This window comes from Strix uralensis, chromosome 1 (genome assembly GCF_047716275.1).
Source record: "Strix uralensis isolate ZFMK-TIS-50842 chromosome 1, bStrUra1, whole genome shotgun sequence".
NCBI lineage: Eukaryota > Metazoa > Chordata > Aves > Strigiformes > Strigidae > Strix > Strix uralensis.
The window spans coordinates 101,600,325-101,621,946 of NC_133972.1; the positions used below are offsets into that span (position 1 = coordinate 101,600,325).

The 21,622-nt window shown below is 39.8% G+C and overlaps 1 long non-coding RNA gene across 1 annotated transcript in view; it reads left to right on the forward strand.

Annotated features, from left to right (window-relative positions):
* The window catches only part of LOC141946092 (uncharacterized), an 80,657-nt gene that overhangs the window by 3,418 nt on the left and 55,617 nt on the right, over window positions 1-21,622 (forward strand). The window contains exon 2 of the long non-coding RNA XR_012629720.1: window positions 13,852-13,978. This is a non-coding gene — a long non-coding RNA (uncharacterized LOC141946092). The remainder of the gene's footprint in view (window positions 1-13,851; window positions 13,979-21,622) is intronic.

A 21,622-nucleotide genomic window follows, 5' to 3' on the forward strand; every position in this document is an offset into this window, starting at 1 on the left:
ACATCATTGCTGATGCTTCCACTTTTACGCTTGGTGATCAGATGGCAAGAAGGGGTGGAATATTTACTGCCAAGATTATGTGAAATAATATGAACTTGAAAGATTCATATCAGTTTTCCAGTAATCAATTTTGGCTAAATTCATTCAAAATTAAACTGTTTGCCCAGCTGACATCCTTAAATCATCACCCTTGCTGAGACTGAGGTCTTCAAAGCTGTTTACAACAGCTAAACAAATGTATCTTCCATTAGCTTCAATTATGAAGCCTGATAAAGTGCACAGAAGATTTGAGTCTTTAGAGATGACAATGAGGGATATGATTTAGACACAAGAGAGGTAATAGAATCAGACTGCTACTTAGAGTGAACTTTAAGCCAGAGTTTCACAGTTGGAATATGGGTGAGTGGTGCAGTGCTCCTCACCTGCTTCAAAACTGCTGCTGAGGCACAGTGGTAGCACAAGCACATTGTACCTGCATTGGGAAGAGAGCACTTGAATCTTCATTGCTGGTAATGTGGCATTGTCCCCAAAACTTACTCCTCTTTTAAAGGGAAAAACTAGAATGGAGATCATGTAACTACTTCTTAAGTCTGAAGCAGCTACAGTAAAGAGGAAAAACTCCACATGACAATAATTTAATTAGACTGCAGCATTATTGTCTTGACTAGTGATGGAAAACAGGAAACTTCTTCAGTGAGGGTTGTATTACAGCTGCATAATTCTCCAGTACTGAAAGGAGCTAGCCTTTCTAAAGTTGGCCTGCCTGCAAGGCCCTCTGCTTTCCTGTGCTCCTCGGAGATTTTGTACAGAAAGCAACACAGCAAGGGGTAGATGATTCAACAGAATAGTTTTTTCTAAAACCCCAGAGGTCTCTGCGTAAGCATGCCAAGCCAGAAAAGCTCAAAGTAGTTACACGCACATGTGTTAAACACACATCATCGGAGTTGTCATTAACTTGCTACTTATTTGAAGTATGGGGAGGGGCTGATGCAATCTCTGGACTTTTTCCAGAAGGCCCATAGCCATATGTTTTTATGTATTCTTTTCATTATTGTTAGATAATGCTAACAGTAGTATTCATATATGGTCTGCATCAGTCTCCTGAAAGGTCATTTTGGCCCTCAGTGAGGAAAAGACTTGTTTTCCCTCTTCAGAAAAGTAATTTTAAAGTAGCCAGGCTGGTGGCATGGCAGACATAACAAAGTTTGGCAATTCATAATTGGTTTGTGCAAATGAAAATTAATTTTTTCCTTACTGTGTCCTTAAGCAATGTTTTCCAGATGAAAAGATTTGTGTTTTGGGCTTTTTTATTAATCTTATCCTTCCTTCTAAGCCAGCCTGAGATCTCTGCACCCCTTAGCACTGTTTGGAAAAAAAGATCTGGTTATCGTAAGAACATGGGTGAAAGATAGGACAGTGGAAAGCCTGAAGGAGTGAAGGTCCAGATAGAGATGTACTGGCAGGTCTATGAAGAACTTGTCACAGTGCCTGTTGGCTCTCTGCTTGTTTCATTTGCTCTGCTGGTTAATCATTTGCTTGAGTGCTCAGGTACCATGGTGATGGACACACTACCAGTGCCACAGACCCAGCATGCTGCATAGTCATTAAAACATTATTTTTGAAAGGAAACCCAAAATCAATACAACTTTTGAAAATCCTCAGCATAGCTAACATTGCTGTTTACTTTCCTTTCTAACAATACAAATTAGCATGGTAGGATAGAGGCTTCTTCCTCCCATTTTAGATTTTTCATTCTGCTGTTGATATCCACAGCTTTCTCTTGAAAACATAAGTGGTTTGAAAGGCTTCAGATTTCTTCCATATGTTGAGTATAGCACATTTGTGCATTGGCCTTTCTGTGCAGCTATTGAGATGTTTGTTCCATTGTCATCAGTATTTAAATCGGGGAGAGGGCCTTGGAATAAGAGCCAACTGCATCTTTGATCTGTTAAGCCCTAACAGTTTGCTAGTGTGACCTTTGTGAAACTAGGCGTATAAAGTGCAACTTGGAAAATCCTGGCCAGCAGCTAACTGCTGGAATGCCAGTTGGCAAGCTATTCTTCCTTCTTTTCCAAATACGAAGCCTTCTGCCTGAATAGCTCCAATGCAGCATCTCTTCTGCAGTGTCATGTTTTGAGGTCTGATCTCACATAGACCTTTGCTATTGTTACTTTTTATAGTGCGGTGCTATTTATATCTCTGAATATTTATGGTGGCTGCCACTGGAAAGTTAGCACTGAGCAATAGTTTCACAGAGGGCATTACTGTGCTAGCATGCCTCCAAGATAACTGCACAGAATGTAGAAACAAATGTTACCTCTTTATCATGAGTACCTTAAGAATTTGCTCTTGGTTTTGGTATCTCAGATTGCTTCACAATGCTGCTGTCTGAACACTGGTGCCTGGAGCAGACTGAACTAGCACACTGGCAGTCTATGAACTCTCAGCACATGATGTGCCCAGGAGGCAAACTAAACCACAGAGGAGAGAATCAGATAGAGCTAGATGTAAGGTATGCATCCACTGGAGCTGGATAATTGTTCCTCAAACTCCACTGATCATAAAAGCTTGCTTTGACTTTTGTTGCAGCCCTCAGGAAATGGAAAAGACATCCTTTCCCTCTTACATTTCTCTCACATGGTAAAAAAGTACCAAATATTTTTTTCAGGCCTATCTTACCATCTGCTCTGACAGCAATTAGCTCACCAATTGGTGTGGGCTGAGTTCCATTAATATATGGTAAAAGCGTGCAGAAAAGCTTAAAACTCAGACAGTGATGCAGGGATGCTGTTTATGTCTCCCTGGCATGAGGTAGGGCCTGTGATGCACTGCTTGCCAGAAGTTGGAGATACTTACAAGTAGTGTGAAGACAAAGCAACACCATTTGAATCTCCCATATTACTGATAAAAAAAAAAAAAAAAAGTATAGTAAAGACACTAAATATGGCAATCCTGTTAGAATTTCTGAGCAAGGGTGAGTGAGCTTTGTGGAACTTCTGGGTCACAGCAGTGATCTCCTCACTATCCTACTTCCTGTAAGATCTGAGCTGATGTTGCGGGGGTGGTAGGAGAGAAGCCAGGACTTACCCTTTAAGAATTTAATTTGAAAGGCATTGGAAGTGGGATCCCCTCCTCTCTATCCTTCTGTAGTGTGGGACTTTCCACCTTGGTACCACCTGGTCCTTGAATGCTCTAGGATCCACAGATCCTTGTAAAACATACAGGTACAGCAGCTCTGCTCTGGTGTTTTACTGGGGAGAAAGAACAGCCCTTGAGGAAAGTGGAAAATGAGCACTGCTTGCCTCCTGTGCCTCTCCTGAGTCCAGCAGCCAGTGCAGGTAGAGTCACACCCCTCTCCCAGGTGGAAGTTGGGCCAGACTGCAGAGGAAGGCACCAAACAGGGTGCAGGCTAGTATTGTGGGGTATCAAAGTAATACCTTAACAGTCCTGGTGCCTGGAGTGTGATAGCAAAACTGGGATGTGGCATCAGAATATAGACTATTACTACTGAGATGGCAAACATCTACAGTGCAGAATCTATGAGTTCTCCTGTAAAATGCTTTTGTTGCTGTGATGTTGCCAGTCATGCAGGCAACCCTTCCTGCCAACCTTTTCCTCCTTTTCATTAATCTGCAGTAATTAATTTGGTGTTCCTTTGCATTCAATCTAAGGGGTATTCATGGCATTCACAGGTACGGTTCAATTAACTCCCTCATCTTTCCCTTCCCAAGGGTGTCCCATTTTTGAGAACCACCCTAGGAACGCATGCAAGCTGAGTGTGGATAGAGGCATCTCCTGCCAGCAGATCTGTGCACTTGTTTTTTTCTATGGACTATTGTCTGGAACTTGGCAAGCCTTTGGAATCTTTCCTGGATGAACAGTTCTGGATTATTCACCAATTTTTTGTGAGCTGAAGTGAAAATAAACATGAGCTTAGGACTCTCAGCTCAAACTCAAACCCAGGCTTTCTCAGTGTGAGCCCAGAACCAAGAGATTTAGTTTGGCCCTTTCTGGATTATGATCCAGCAACAGAATTAGGTTTTGAATCTGAATGGCATCCAGGTTCTGGGATACTCATGTACATATACAGTCTTAGTGCCTGCAGGATGTTTATAGCCTGCTATTCATTTCTAACTAGTGGCATCATTTGCCTTTTTGGCCTACAGTAGGAGAAGCTGTAGGCTTTACTGTTGGTATTGGGTTTGGTACCTTATGACGGTAACAAAATCTGCAGATGTAGAAGCATGATAAACACTCAGATATGAGGCTTAGAAATGAGTCCATTTCTAAACTGTCTTAATGCCTGTTGAAATGGGCAGAGAAAGAGTTTATGTAGGTTGCACAACTGCAGCCATTGACTGTTCACTTTCAGAAAAACAGATCTGTGATTTTTCTGTCCTCAAACACTTGGTAATTTTGATTTAAAGCAGTAGGCCCAAATCCAAACTGAGTTCAAGTTTTCCAAGTGTCTAATTACCAACAGGTATTGGTATGCCTGGAATGAGAAGTGTGTAAGGAAAGGAAACCAATCACCTGGTCTAGTGCTGAAAGGGTTAATGGGGAATTCAGAAAAGGAAAGAATAGGCTGCTAGAGTTGTGTTTAATTTTTCAGTCTCTTTGCTGTCTGCCAGTCCTTTACATGAGTGCTAAAAATTTCATTAAAAAATTAAAAATATATTTTAAAGACCAATTTAAGAAACTGAACATGCAATACTAACTTTGGAAAATTGCAGCTCTCTTTTCTGACAGAATCTTACATTTGTGACTAAGGGAAAACGCAATTATTTCAGTGGATTGCTGGAGAAGTAGATGTGAATCCCACTTTATCCGTTCTCAGTTTAACAGATTGACTTGGAAACCTTCAGTTTCAAAGAATGTAAAGGTGTCAGAGTGAGTTCATATAGAACAGATGGGTTTTCTGGAAAAAGCCTCCAGTTTGATAAACTTCCAAAAAAATGTCACATGACTGGCAGGAGACAAAGTACCTTTGTTGTGAATGTTTGCTGGTCCCACTGAAGTTGATGCTACTTTGGGAATTGACTTCAGCTGAGATTAGGACTTTGGTTATAGACTAGTGTGGGTGTTGAAGATGAAGACACTGATCATTAAAGCTGTGTCAGCTTCTCAGCAATGAACTGATGTTCTTTTTGGCTTAAGTTCAATGCTCTTTGAATGAGAACCCTTGATTTACATTAAGTGTTTCTCAACTGTTCTTGTGGAGATATTAAGCTGATGTCTTGCTACTGTTTGTGTAGCCACCAAAGAAACAAGCAAAAAAGGAAAAAAAACCAAAACAAAACAAAAGAAAACCGCACAGAAAATACTGATTTAAGTTTCGTGGCTGCTGTTGAATGTGCTTGTCCTTCCCTCTTGCAGCTGCAGAACATACTGGCATTGCAGGTGGGTCATCCGACAGCTCCATTCCAGACTGTTGCCAGTCCTGCTTCATGGATCAGCCAAAAACTGCCTCCTGAATTGCGCTTGCACCTGTTTCCTCTTCTTCTGGAATAAACAGTTTTGTCTGAAAAGAGCATTGACAAAGGCCAAAGTTGCACACCCAGCCTGGCCCACTGCTACAAAGGAAACCACATTTTCTTGATGCTTGTAGAATGAAAGTGGCAGCTGTTACCATAGAAATAGTCAATTTATGAAAGAAGAAGTTTTGAGGAGGCTGAACTAAACTGCTAATCTAAGAGATTGCAGTCAAGACAAAAGGTTAAAGTTGGAGATGTGCTAATTAGGAAATAGCCGCATTTCTGATAATGTGAGGATGAATACAAAGGAATTCTATTTGATAAAAATGCTGTTCTCCTGGCTAGTTCCTTGAACCTTTTATTTTGAATACACACACGGATTAGATTCATCCCTAGTATAAATCCACTGTTTTGTGTTCAAATAGGTGGAAACGTAATGGATATAAATGGGCGCTATGTCCTGGAAAAGGTCTTTCAGATACTTCCTTAAAATGTGTTTTAAGAGTTATTTTTTCACATTCCCTTTATGGAGACATTTTCCTGGGTTTTGTTTTGCCTTTTGCAAGTACTGATGTCCTCTCTGTCCTTTTCTCTCTGCTCAACACGTTTTTCTGGGGTGCAGAAATTACTGTGGTTCAGATTTCTCCTTAAATGTGCTAAAAATTTTATCAGCAAATAGAGAAGAGGCTTTGTTATTTCCGCTGCACTTCCTCTGTTGATTGACTGTGCCAAGACAAAGTGAATAATACAGTAAAGTCATCATCTGCAAACAGGAGTGTTTGGGCCAGATCCTCTCTCATCATACAAAGTGCCAAATCTTTACTCTCTTCAGGAGAGATGCATCTCTCCACAAGTTTTGAAAGTACAGCAACATACTATTTCTGTTAAATTTCTCAGCTTTAGAGCACTGAAAACCCATCTGACAAACTCCATCTGAGCAGCTAATAACAATTTTAAAACAATTCTACAGTTTGCCCTGGATTATTTCACAAAAGACTTAATTATTCTTAATTAAAGCTCCTGTTGATTGTATTTGTGTGAGCCCTAGCTATTCAAATAATCTTGGGCCCTACAGTCTTCTATTTATTTATTTTCACTTACAAGTAGCCTGCATTATCACGGAAGTCTTTATCTGTGTAATTAGTTTTACATTCATTTTGTAATGAAGACTGTACAGGAAAAATGGAATGGTAAATGTTGTTGGATATGTCCCCCAAAATGACACCAGTAACATCCAAGCAGTAAAAATATCACCATCACACTGTTCATGGAAGAGCTAAAAGACATTCTGTGACCAGTGGATGCAAGCAATGGGTCGGGGCAATTGTAAAGGGTGTTACAGCATGTGATACTTCCAGCTGTATCTTAAGCTCCAACTTGAAGGCTGTAATTTTGCCCTAACTCTTGTATCTGGGAGACTATTTAAGACAAAGGCTTATTGCTAGGTCCCTTCTTTACAGCCTAGATGAATGTGTGGCATGTATAATTCCTTTTTTTTTTCCCTCGTGCTATTATTGCTCTTTAACTTACATAACACTTCTCCCACCTAGAGGTGTCTTCCTCAAAGCATTTCTAGGCAGCAGTTATATCCTTACTTAGCTCCTTCATTGCTAGGCTAAACCACTTAGCTCTGTTAGTAACTTTGGATGGAGGATCTCCATTCCTCCACTCATTTCAGAAGCTATTCCCTCTACTTTTCCCCATTTGAGTTCATCTTTCTTGAATGTATGTAAGGGTTTCAGGTGAGGCACAACCCGCACTTTGGACGTGATCACAGATGTCTCCTGGGTTCCACTGAAAATCTCTGTCCTCATGTCCTATAGTCTCTCACTTGGCTTTTTCATCATGTTACCCATTTAGTCATCCTTTCATTGGTGACTACAGTCCTCATTTGTCTCTACCTGGTCATCTCCCAAGTTACATTTGAATTTTCTGCACATGACCATACTGTTTACTCCATTTCTATGGCTCCCATCTTCAAGCTGCTCTATTTGTATAGTTTCACTACTCTTCTGTATTGGCAGTACAAGAGCACACCGGTTCTCTTCTATCCCGGTCACAGTCTCTACCTGATCAAGAGCTATGAAAGGACAGCAGAAGCCCCAGGATGGATCCTGAACACCCTTACTGCTAATCGCAGTTGATTTGTTGCATCCCTTCATAATAGCACTTAACTGTTACTACTTCTCCTTTAGCTGTTTTTTAGCCACCAAAAGAGTGTTCTGCTTAGTCCTCAGAGTCCTTAATAATGTATAACATGGTGTCAAATGCATTCCTAAAGTCCTGAAAGATGAGATCTATTACACTTCATCTGTTCAGAAAATCACTTACCTCATCTTAGAAAACTATGTGGGTAGTTTGTATGGTGTCCCTTTGGTAAATGGCTGTTGCATTTTATCCCATTCTTCATTTATCTCTGTGTCTTTATATATTGTCTCCCTCAAAATGTATTTTAAGGCCTTTCATACTAATGAGGTCAAATGATACAGCTTGTAATTTCCCAACTGCCTTCTCTTATTTTTCTTCACATATTTTTTTTTAAGTAAAGAAGCCGTATTTACTATTTTTCAGTTTCACTCCCAACTTGATGGTGCTATTAAAAATATTTGTCACTGAACCAGCATTACATGTGTCAGAAATTTTTAGAAGTCAGAGATAACAGTTAACCAGACTTCAAGTTTGATGCATTTCACTTTTTGAATCAAGCTTTTGTGTTAGCTGTGGTAGCTTCTATTTGCGTACCCACATTCTCATTGTTCACCTTATCTTTGTCTCTAAATTAAACTTAAAACTTCTAATTGAAAACCGTGGCAAAATACTTATTCAAGGCTTTTCCTTGTGTTGTCTTTAAACTCTATTCCTCCACAATGGCACAGCATTTTTCTTTGTCTTATTTTATTCAATATTTGTTTTCATATTCTTTGCAAGGTGTAACTCAGTTGGATTCTTGGCAGTTCAAACCTTATCTTTGTACTTTCTGACTTCTCAGATGTTCTTAGGTTGTGGACAGTACCTTTGGCATTTTGTGTGGACTCTGCCTGTTTCCAGTACCTTGTTTTTGACATGGTTATTCATTCAGGTTAGATCTGGGATCTCTTCTTACAAGGTCCTGCTAGTTGCTGGCTGCAGCTTTGTAAAAGCTACTTGCTCAGTTTACTTTTTTTTTTTTTCTGTACTACGGAATAGACAGAACTTGAGAGAGCTTAAATGCCATTTTTATTGTCGTTTTACAATGCTTTACTATGTTAGTGCAATTCTTAAGTTCCTTTGCCTACCTTGCTTCTTTCTTACATAAATGATCCTACTCGTGTCATAATCAAAGCTATGAAGATTATTTGTGTGAGAAAAGGGTTGCAGATCAGAGTCTACATTCCTTAAAGTACTTTCATCAGGTACAGAATTTTCTCACAGTGGTGGCTTTTCTAGCTGAACTGTAAAAGCTGTTTAAGAGGTACATATGCAGTATCAAAAGAAGTGCAGAATATTTTGGAAGATGAAACTGCTTGAAAACTGAAGGATGCATGGATTTGTCCAGGTGCCCAGTATTTCTCTAATAGCCTTTTTGCCACTTGATTCAGGTTTTATTGCTGTCTTTTAAAGTATTATTAGATTTTCTTTTGGCACTCTGACGTGTAAGTATGCTCAGGAAAATGGTCTTTCACAGAACTAAATTGTTGGATGGAGAAAGTTCCTTCGTAACTACTTACTTCTTGGAATTTTGTCAGGTCTCAAGATACATCATGGCTGTGTTGCATTAACACAAGAAAAGCATACTCAGCAGCAGACTCTGCCCCAAAGAGCTTGCAACTGAAATATGTAAAATACATTCAGGGCCAAAGGAAGCAAACGTATTTGTTTATGGTCACTGTGAAATGTGGGAAATAAGCCAGTGTCACTCATCCAGGGCATGAGCAGTAGCTGAACCCAGTCTCCTTGACTTCTCAATCTCTCTCAGTTTCAGGAAGATTCTTCCTATTTTCTTCCACTACAGTCTTTAATATGAGTTGAAAATTTCAGTAGGATACTGGCAATGAAGAGAGACTAAATTTCATTTACTTTCCTGCTGTTCACTTACTTTAATAATCTGTCACTATATGACAAAGTTGTTGGTAGAAGAGGAAAGCATGGTATGTTTTCTACTGGTGCCACTGCATTTTTTAGCCAATCCAGTAGGGGAGTATGTAATAGCTATTAATCTGTTACAGAGAAGGCAGTGGGTGGGTCAAAACCTGATTTGGCTGTTAATGTACAAATTTTGAGCAGTAGACATGAAATGACTGAACAAGGAAGTAGATGACAATGCAGAAAATATTTTTTGGTATATAAAAAGCTTCCGTTTAAATTGAGCCTATTCATAAGTAACAGTACACAGAATTCTGAGAAGATATTAGGAAGTCTCAGTACATTTAGATTTTCAGATTAGCTGGTGAACTGCACAAATGTGACCTGAATTTTGACTCTCCTGTGGTTTCTACTTATAAATCCTTTTTCCACTACAAATAAATTATGAAATACATTTAAAATAATGAGATAATGAAAAAAGAATACTTTTTTTAAAAATCTAATGGACACAGCTACTTTGAATAGTGTCATTTTTTGCTGTGGGAATAAAAAAACCCCTCCAAATCTCTTCTGTGTATAAATACATCCATTTACTTCAGCAGCATCTGAGTGAATCTGTTTGTCCAATAAAACTTCACTGAAATGTCAATCCTGTGTGTGTCACAAAGATTCAGGAGAGATTAAGGAGGAATCTGTATGTGATTCAGTACTTGCCGCTGTGTCAGCAAGGCAGGATCCAGGGTCATAGGAAAGAAAAGGAAGCAGAATTTTGTTTTGAAGACTGTACGTACAAAGCTATTACTTCCCTCTCTGGCAGCGAAACTACATATTGTATTTACCAAAAGAACAGGAACAAATCTCATAGAAGTGCTCACATAATGTTATATTAAGGAATTTCAAAGAAATTCTGATCAAGATGGTACTTAGGCTATTAATACTACAGAATTGTCAGGTACCAGCACAGTGTTGTAAAGAGCACTGCAAGAGGGTTTCTGCTGGCACCAGTGTTGCAGTTACTCACCCAACAAATCTTGTGCTCAGTAATTCATCTCAACAACAAAAAAAAATCCAATTAATTTTACCACTGGTAATGTTTTTTCCCCTGTCTCTGTTCTAAAATAGCCAACACAAATCTTTGTTTTGTTCTCTTGGTCTGATTGTCTTTTTTCAGGGAAGAAAGAGGTATTCAAACAATTAGAAGCTTTTCTATCAAGAATGTAGAGGGAGTAGGTTAAACGGGAATGATAAATCATGGTAACGGAAAGCTGTTGCTTCCAGTTTATGTGCTGGCTTTCTGAGCAAAATTTTCAGAAAACAGGATCTTAGCCTTAGGATTTGTACTCCTGCATGAACTTTTCAGGAAAACAATTCTACTACATCAAGGACACTCCCTCTGTTAACAGCCTACTGGAGTGATGGGTGTTGATTTAAAACCCAGAGAGACAAAAATAACTGGTTTAATTTTCAGACGTGTAAAATGTACAGATCACTAGTTGAAAAAATGTATAATTTCTTCTAATACTTATTTGTTAAGCATAATGCATATTTTTGACTTGGTTTATATGCCTGTGTTGATTTTTCTTAGCTGTGGAGAAAGATCTACAATACAAATAATGTGGCATAGGTATTTATTTACTCAGCAGTCTGTCCAAACAAACTGACCCGATTAGGATGAAAATTTTTCATGCAGCATTTCCAGGAGATTTGTAGTGAAAGGCATGTTCTTTTTGCAGGTTTATTTTAATAAAAACCCAAACTACCTCAAAACCCAAATATTCAACCACAAAATCATATTATTTTTAATTCCAGAAAGGCTTCATAATACCTTCTGAGTATTACAATTTAGATGCTTCTTGCTCCTGTTCTACTCAGGGGCCTGTTTTCCTGTCTGGACCTAATCTTCCGTGACATGCTACTATCTCTGCTTTATGGCTCTGGACATAGCCTATTCTCTGATGAATTGAGGGAAATACAGTCTAATAATGTAGCTACACAAGGGAATGAGAATATGAGTCACTCAGACTTTAATATGTGAGGTCCAAAAGCTTGTATTTAAGGCTCCCCTGGAAAATTGAATTCTCTGCAAAGGAAAAAAACACAAATATTTTTAATTACCTCTAGACACCTATTTCTCATTTACTGTTGAATACGTATGATGACTTCAGTAAAACTACTTCACACGAAATAAGCTTAGAATTTGAGCTATGCAGAAACCTAGTGATGCATGTGACAGGCTTAGTCTGAATTTATATACAAATGACTTCATCTGATAGGAGGAAGAGAGGGGTGATGGTGAGTTAAGAACATGTTGGGCTATTGGTATTCTTCAGCCATACTCTGTTTGTACGGAGAACTTTTTTCTTGATGGCTCTATTAATCCTTTCTCTCAGTTTGTAGCATTTGAGACAAAAAGCATTTTTTACACAAGTGTTGTGCATGCGGCATGGCCCACCCAACTGAAATCCATCTGTGAACTACAGTGTCAGCTTGACACCAAATACTGTCTCTGGCTCTAGGACAGGTATCTTTAAACATCAAACAACAAGCAGAAGTTGTATTTGAAAGCCTTGAAACCAGTTGCCAGTCTGAAAACTCCAATTTGGGTAGAATATTCTTAGCTTGGATTGCTTAATCAATGCTCTGTTTTCACTTCATTGGCAAAAAATAATATAAAAATAAAGCTTCTCTATTAACAAATTGTTTGTCATTTCCAAGCTGGCTGCAGAGGTCTGTGCAGTCATGTCTATTGAGTTGCTAAATCTTTATGCCTCCTCCTCTTTGGAGAGTCATTAAGCTTAGAAGCATTAGCCTCTACAGGGCTGCTCAGGATGGCTTGTTTTAAAACATGTCAAAACTGTTGGACAGCAGCTTGTTAAAAACTTCCACATTATGGATCATTCTGATTGACTGGGCATAAATTAGTGACAGTTCTGTTATTATTTTTAACACAAGTTGCAAAGATACTTACACATCATAATTGAGCCTTTAGGCTAGGGTCAGCACAGATATTTAGTGCATCTGAGCTCTTCCAATTTTTCTTTCTATTAACCCAAGATCTTCTATATGGTCTGTCTATTAATTAGAAATCTGAGTAACGGTTACTCAGTGCAACTACAAGATTGTTGAGAAACTGGTTTTCAGAAAGGCTGTTCGCCCACACCTTCATTGGCTGTAGCTCAAGTCAACAGTGTCACTGCTCTAAAGCTTGGATTTGTACAGGGTACACCATAGCTCTGCAGTTAACCCTGCAGTCAACTCAGCAAGAGACAAGGCAGCTCTGCAGACCAACACTTCAGACCAAATGGGTTTGCCAGTGGTTCCTGTCCACACACAAAGCAAACGATGAGTCTGCATGTACCTACGCCCACCATGACTTCCACCAGGTGACCTTCAGTGCATCCCATTTGTACCCTGATGTTTCATCTGCTTTAAGATAGTGAGTGACCTGTGACTTGGAGGGGGTATGGAGCAGATGTGTGTTTTAGCTGACATGGCCTCTGGCAAAGGGAGAGGTGGGGGCAGCCTGTTGAAAACCTCTGTGCCAGAATTCACCTGAGCTTGTCCCTTTGCTGAGTACAAGGGAGGCGGGAGATGAAGGAGAGGGGAGCAACCATCCTCCTTTCCCCCCTTGTATTTCAGGGGAATTAGTCCCTGTCAGGGAGAAAGGAGGGAAGAGGTCCTGCCCACAGGAAGAGCTTTTTTGCTCTTTGCCTTTGAATGCAGTGTGAGGGTGTGAGCTATGACTTTTCTCTCATCTCCTCTGTTATGCCACAAAGACAGACTCTCCTATTCTCCTATAACTAGGTTTTCACAGTTCAGCAGCAAAGGTGCAGGCCCACGTTCTGCCAGAATACGACTTGACATTTTGTTAGCACCAGAGAGGATTGGATTCTAGTATCCAAAGGCAGATTTTAGGTCTTTTTTTGAAGACTGTGCTCCAAGGTAAATAATTTTGTTGTCTGACCAATTCTCAGGGAAGAATTACATCTCTGTTTCCCATCTTGTATGCTTGTATGTATAAATACAATTTGAGTGTATTGTATTTATTATACTTTGAACTTTTAAGTATTTCCTGCAATTTCCAGGAAAACTTCCTTTAAAAAAAGCAATAAGCTACTGACCAATATGTGGAAATTATTTAGGAAATTTTTTTCAGTAATGGAGAAAGTCCAAAGAAAAAAATTCATGGCCTACTGGGACAATTTATAAGGAAAAATAAATAGGAGAAAAATCATCAGCTAAATGACATCATATATTTCACCCTAGTCTAATTTGTGACTTTCAGATTTTGAGCATTTCTTAATTTGATTTGCAGGTGATGATCTGCTGCCAGAATAAATAAATTTTAGAAAGTGTCAAGACTGCTCAGCCATTTGCTGTGGTACCACTCCTACATGAGGAACCTTTATCATCATCTTTCTTGAAGTATCTTCTCTCCTGTGGTAAGTTTTTCAGACATACAATCTTCTTCTGTGTCAGGAGTTTTAAAAAGAGGGAGTGAGGTGAGTTCTGAAAAGTCCAGCTCTGGTCCTAGATATTGGTGGCAGAAGTGGAAGCTATAGTCAGTAAGCCTAGTTGTAGGTTTGGTAAGGCTGTGGAGTATAGTAAATACCACAGAACTAAATTACAGGTGTCACTAACTGTAGTTTGTATTTCCTTCATCCCCATAAAGTGGACCACATTAGTACAATGTGTAAAATTTTGCTACTTGTCTTATCTGAAATTAATTCTTTAAATACTGGCATCTCTATTTGCAACTTATGTCGTCAAAGTGATGTCAGTCCCTCTAAATAATTAAAAAAAGACCCTCTCATCCAATATTAAAAACAAACAAACAAAAATCCATTAATAATTCTGACAACTAACCTTTGGAATGGAGACCTAATTAGTTCTTATTGAGCTTGGTCCAAAGATCACTGAAGTAATTTGGAGTCTTTCCATTAAAGTTAATTGACTTTAGAGCAAAGTTCTTTCTCAGACACCCTAGTTTAGCAACTTAGGGTAGCAAACGGTCACTCTGTCACCTATCAGCGACATCACCCACAGACAGGGTGTGTCAGGTCTTCTATTTGACATTGTTTCTGGTAAAGATGTCGCCTAAGTTGATGATGCCCCTGTGGGCATGTAGAGGACATTGAAAAAACTTTGTGCCCTGAGTACCCATTTATTTGGCAGTCACCAAAGCCTGCAGGTTTCCCTCACTCCAGCTTCACTGTGGAGCTTTCATCAGAAGTGTCAACATTAACAAGATTTTAAACTGCAGGCGAATATAGAACATCATTTGATCCTGGCAAAGAACTGTTTGCCTCAGCACTTGTGGGATAATGTAGAGTAAGCAGCAAATCATTGGTGAATCTGTAATTCAACACCAGTCCCAGGAGTGCTCAGACAAAATTTGCTGCAAAGAAGAAGGAAAGGCACCAAAAGTGATTAAATCCGGCAATAGATTCAGACCTTGGGGGACCTCTAGGGAGACTCTTCTTTTTTAAAAAAGGAAAAACATAAAGGAAGAAAGAAAAAGGGGTACAGAATTATGTGCTTAACCCTTTCATTCTGGCTTATTAAAAACCATAAGGAACCCACAGATGCTGAATGTTTACTGAACCTTAATGGACCTGGAATCATCCTTGCAGTTACTCTAGTTTTATGCTTGGGGCAATGTTGAATTCTGGCCATTATCCATGAGTTTCTGGTGAAATTTTTGCATGTTCTATCAGGCCATTAATTCTCATCACTGTTAAACACCTTATTTGCCTTTGCTGTCCGTAGAGATAATTAATAAACATAGGATAAAATTTGTATAACATTAATAGAGCAAGGTATTTAATCTTTCTTTGTACATGTAAAACTTGGCAAATTCACTAACAATATCCAACAATAAATGGTGATTAGAGAACTTCAGTGGAATTGCATTGTCAAAATGGTACAACACATCTGTCAACACAGACAGTTGGTCCTTAGACTAGCATTTCAGTGGATGCTTACTTGCTCCCCATCTCTGTTTTGTCTTCTATCTGGCTGCTGTAGTTCAAATATAGATCCAGTGGGGTCAGTGCAGGTTCTTCTATAGTGATGGCTGGGACTTGTGCTTAAGACCTTGGGACTTGGGAGATCCCTGCTCAGTTTCCATCTCTGTTATGTATTTGCTCAGGGAACATAGGTCAGTTGCTCTTGGGCCAGTCATAATAGGGTTGACAGGGCCTGGCTGCTTAGGTAGTCTGCTTCGTGACAGGGCTTTGTTTCCTACTATATTTCTGTACCTAGGAAGCAGGGTTCCAATTCCATTTGGTGCCCCAGGTTACTTAACATAACAAATTTAATTTAGTCAGTCTTAAATAATGACATCAAGATGAAAAAACCTCCCTATCACATTAATTATCCTCACGGTATTCCACTCCCTTTGCAAATTTATTTTGGAGACTAAGCAAGATTATACTGCAGTATTAAATGCAGTCATCTGTTTGGATGAAAGTAGTTGCAAAGCTCCGGCTAATGTTCATATGAAGTTTAGATTGTAGTGTACATTCCACGTTCTGATACAAAAAATGCCGAGTTAATGTACCAAAAATAGACATTCGTTTAAAGAAAACAAAGAAGCTTTTAAGTGATCATTCTGAAAATTCCAACGGCATTTTTCAGTCATTTGCATTGCATGATTCGTGCTTGAAATATTTTTTTCCTACTTTCTCTTAAATATACTTCTCTATTGTTTAAAATTAAGATGCCTTTTACTTTGCCCTGGTGGTTGGTTTTGGAGGTAGGTGGGGATAGTTGTTAGTCTTTTATCATTTGCAGCAATGGGGCTGTCACTTCAGACTATATTGGCCTAAAATGATGGAAGAATCTTTAGCTTCGTGTTTATGTCCAGGCCAGTGGACATCCAGAAGAATTTTAATCTCCAGGGTGCCATCAGAAAAGTGCTGGGCAGCGTAGATGGGCGAAGAAGTCTATATGTGGGCAATGAAGCCCTGCCTGTTCCATCACAAAAGGGCCCCAGGAGGCTTTTCAAATCTGTACTAAAGCACATGCTCAAGGGATTAGGCATCTACTCTTTTTTTTATTTTTTTTTCCTGAACTCACAAAAAAAAAGAAACGGTCTCTCTCAGGCATAACCAAGATGGAAGGCAATATCTTACTGACAGAGAAACATATATTTAGCACCATGAGTCGTTGGAAATGTTTGTACTCGCTTCCTGAGAAATACAGGGAGCCTCTTGATAATGCTAGATGGTAGCAATCTGCCCCGTGGGCAGATGGGCACATAACAGATGGTGCCTGAGGCATATTTGCCCACATTTGGTGAATTCTCCTTTTGTTTATGTTACTGTATGGTTTAGTTTTATTATATTAACTGTTGAGAACAGTATCTCCTTAATGTCAGAAATCAATACCTTATTTATAAGTGCGCAGATTTTAATAATGCAGTAATGGTAATGATTTTTTTCTAAGTGTATGGTAAAAATAGTGTGTCACTATTTTCCTGTGGTTGAAGATACTTTAAAATTGGTGAACTGGTCATACTGATTTTGAAATAATCTATTTTTGCTGTTGTTCCAGATGATGTAAATTCATGGAAAATGTTCTCAGAATCTGGCTAGACATTGCTTTTGCTTGTTTGAGAGTCTATGCTCTATATTTAAGAGTCTTGCTCTATGCTCTTAGCTGAGATTGAGATGAGGTCATTTTCCTTGAAGTTTTGTTGTTAAGGTTCCAGATCAATACAGGACTTGGTTTTGCATGTATTTAAGTACACAAGTAGTCCTTCTGAAATCAGTGAATAAAGTTCTGACTTCATTGATGTCAATGCCAAAATTTCCACTCGCTTCAGTGAGGCCAGAACTAATCACATTTTTCAATGGAATAATTTTGGGGCAGGGAAAGGGAGGGTTGTTTTGTTGTTACCAGTGAATGAAGGGTAGTCAATATTTTAAGATTTTATAACAGATACAGTGCAGATATCCATGGAGAACTGTGAGAAATAATTATTTCAGTTTTGTAAAAATCTTCTGGTTTAGTAAGCCAGTTCTTTATTTTGTCCTTTTGCGTTATATGTTAATGTTAACCGTATTACTGTGATGAGATGAAATGTAATCTAAAGTGGTTTAGATAGCATTTAGATACAATTGATGTAAACCTTCTTACTACATCAAACTAAAACCATTCAGTCAGATGAAAATAAATTGTTTTGTCATTACCAAAAGCTTTTGGTTTAGATTCCTGAATCTCTTTTCTTCAAGACATTTGTTTAATGGGAAATTCTGAAGTAATGACATTCTTCCTGATTTAGAGCATAATCAAATTCTGAAGGGTTGGGATTTCCTGCGGAACAGAAGTTTCAATTTTGACCATCTCACAATGCAGCGAATAGTTAATTCACCATGACTGTTTACCAACTCAGTGAAAAGCTGAGTACTAAAGTGCTGTGCAAATTTGGAGCTTAGCAGGCTAATGTTATTCCTGATCAAAATTGCATGAACATACTGCTGGTCAAATACATTGTGGTGCCCTGATTTTTCAGAAGATAATGACTATTGCTACAGTTGCTCTTAGATACTCCTCCCCATTTCTGATTGACAAGATTTTTTTAAATAGAACCCAAGCTTTTGTAGAAAATAGCATGTTTCTTTTACTTTCCTTCTGCACTCAGAACACAACTTCATGACCGATAGTCAGAAATAAGGCCTAGTTTTACTATTAAAAGCTTTTGCAATAGATTGATGTGCAATATAGCCTGTTTTATTGACCCATTTATTCACTTCTACTTATTTCTTAATTTCTTGGTAGTCTCAATTTCTTGTCAGAGCACAATATACTAACAACTCTTTATCCACTTACCTGGTAACTTTATCTACAGAAGCATAGTGTTGTTTTAATTTTACTGTAATGGTGATTGGCTGGAATTGACTGTCTTTACACTATTTTATACAAATATAGTGCCCTCAGTTTAAGTGGAATGCATCTCAATTTATACATGTGGCTGCAAAAAAAGGACTTTTGGATGTTTCATCACATATTGAAAGTGCTGAACTCTTAGGTAATACAAATGCCTTGCTGGTGGTAATATCCTCGAAAGGTTTCTGCTTGTTTCCTAAAATGTCTGCGTTCTCAGAAGGTTTGTTCACACAGAGTCATGGAGTCCTTTGTTCAAACAGGTCTGACTATGATGTAATAGCTAGCCCCAGCTGCTGGGTGGGAACCTTTCATGTACAGGCTGAGTGACAAGTAGCCACATAAACCTTCCTCCACTGTTGTAACGGACCTTGAAAATCTGCTAGGTCCAGGAGGACAAGGGAGGTCAAGGAGAGGCAGGACGTAAAAAATAATATTAAGACATCATAAGCGGAAGCAAGCATAGTGAGAGTTTTTCATTTAAATGAAATTTTATATACTCACAGGAAGCATCATCTAGTGGTTAAAGTACAGAATTGGGAGCTGAGTGATGCCGCTTCTATTCTTGGCCATGCTGCTGCAGGTTTTGTTCCAAATAGAGAAGAGCAGAGGTCAAAAATATACCTGTAGAAGAGCTTTCAGTTTTTAATAATAGCATGAGATAAGGCCATATCCCAGAGCATTAAAGAGAATCAGAACTTTGATTGTAGATAAGATTTTTATGAAAACCAGCTCAGAATTTCAAAAAAGGGACAGATCAGAGTTAAATGAAAATGGGTATGAGAGGAAAGTCATACTCAGTCTGAAATCATGTGAAGAGAGGTATGTAAGTATAGTCTAGGGTCAGCAAATGTAGAAAGCACCAAGGGTAGTAATGGCACAATAATTAGTTCAGGGGTCATAAAATGTGTCCATCTCGTACACCCATGAAATTTTAATAGCTGCCTAGCGTATGATATTAAAAGCTTCCTTTTGTATGAATGTAAAATGACTTATATAGTGAGATTTGTGCAAAATTCATGGTAGATTACATGGTCTCCACAGGGTTTGTGCCTGCAGTTGAATGGGAATGGATTCAGACAAGTTAATGCCCAACTGTGCTCAGCTGCACAGGTAATGTACACATGGGATACTGCCATATGAAAAAAACATAACTTTAACTGAGACAACTTGGAAAGTTTGACCCCAGGTATGGAGAGCTTTGTCCTCATTTTCTATCTCCTAGAACACCTTCATGCCATCACCAGGTTCTCCACATATCTGTAGTATCCAGGATCTTATTAGGCAGTTTAGCTACTAAATTACAAAGCCTGAATTAATGTACCCCAGATTTCTCTTCTGTTCACAGCCTGCTGTTTTGCGTTCTAGATTTGGAAGCTGGTGTTGCTTGGACATGCTGAAAGTGTGAAGGTATATATTTCCAAGATAAGAAAATATCTAGGTCTTTGCAATCACATATGTGCAGAACCACTTGTCTCTGAATATCAGGTGTAGTCTAAGTGTCTAATGTTAAGACGTTCCTGATGTGTCTTAAGACTTGTTCCTCTACATGCCCAGAATGTCTCCAGCCTTGATGTTGCTGAGCAGTTCAGTATCTGTCTTGCACTCAGACCTGTCAGGATTTCAAACTTAGAAATGGATGGCTGTGTTGGGTTTGTGTGTGTGGTATGGTTTTGGTGGCGGGGTTGGGGGCTATAGCAGTGGCTCCTGTGAGAGGCTTCTCGATGCTCCCCTGGCTGCAAGTCAGGCCCGCCTCTGGTCAAGGCCAGGCCAGTTAGTGACGGTGGTTGTGCCTCTGTGATAATGTATTTGAGAAGGGGAACGTGGGTTGTGAGGAGGAGTTGTGGGGGAGACACCTATGAAAACACCAAGGTCAGTGGAAGAAAGGAGGAAGAGAGAGGGGAGCAGAGACCCCCCTGCAGCCCCTGGTGAGAGGACAGGCTGTGCCCCTGCAGCCCATGGAGGTGCATGGTGGAGCAGATGCCCACCTGCAGCCTGTGGAGGACTCCACACTGGAGCAGGTGGCTGCACCCGAAGAAGGCTGGGACTCTGAGGGAAGCCTGTGCTGGAGCAGTTCATTGCTGGGAGGACTGCAGCCCACGGAACTCATGTTGGAGAAAGTGTGGGGGGGACTGTCTCCCATGAGAGGGACCCCACGCTGGACCAGGGGAAGGGTGGGAGGAGTCCTCCCCCTGAGGAGGAAGGAGCGGCAGAGACAACGTGTGATGAACTGACCACAACCCCCATCCCCTGCCCTGCTGCACCACTGATGGGGAGGAGGAAGAGAAATCAGGAGCGAAATCAAACCCAGGAAGAAAGGAGGGGTGGGGGGGAGGTGTTTTTAAGATGTGGTTGTGTTTCTTATTATTTTTCTTTGTTTGATTGGTAAACTAAGTCGTGGTGGTGTTCAAATTAAATTGATGTTCCTTTTCTTCCTCTAAGGAGTCTGTCTTTTGCCTGTGACCGTAATGGGTGAGTCATCTCTCCCTGTCCTTGTCCCAATCCCTGAGCCTTTTATTTTCTCCTCCCCATCCCTGAGGGGGAGGAGTGACTGAGAAGCTGCGTGGTGCTCAGTTGCCCTCTGGGCTCAAACCACAACAGTGGCTCACCTGCAGGATCCAGTGTTATAGATATTCTTTGAGCATGGCATTGACACCCTCAGTCTGGTCTAGTGGCATTCATCCAGTAGTTGGGAGATCCCACCTCAAATCCCACCACTGCTTGAGTAGATATGAATTTGCATTTTCTGCCTCACAGGAGAAGCAGCTTAAACACCAGGCTATAGAATAACCTTTGAGAAAGGGTGAGTTGACATGGAGTCAAGATTGTTATTCCCTCAGTTGAAGCTCTTCCAATTTCTAGGAAGTGATTAAATGTTCATTGGACTGGGGGTGGGGGTAGAATGAATGAACTGTACCAAGGGATAGAGGAGAAGGGGCCAAACACCTTCAGACATTTGCAGGATTTGAAGCTGGGATTTGAGATCCCAAGTGAGAGCTCCAAGGGGGTTGGAGAGGATCTTGTCTGTATTTTGTGAGAAACGGATGGCTTAAGTGTCCATCTTCAGGAGAGGGTTCATAACTATGAATTGCAGAAGAGGAGCGCCAGCTGCAGCTTATGATAGCAGCTGTGTTGGGGAGAAGGGGGAAAAGAGAGGGGCATCTCCATCTCTAGCAGTGCTACTTGGTCAGCCTCAT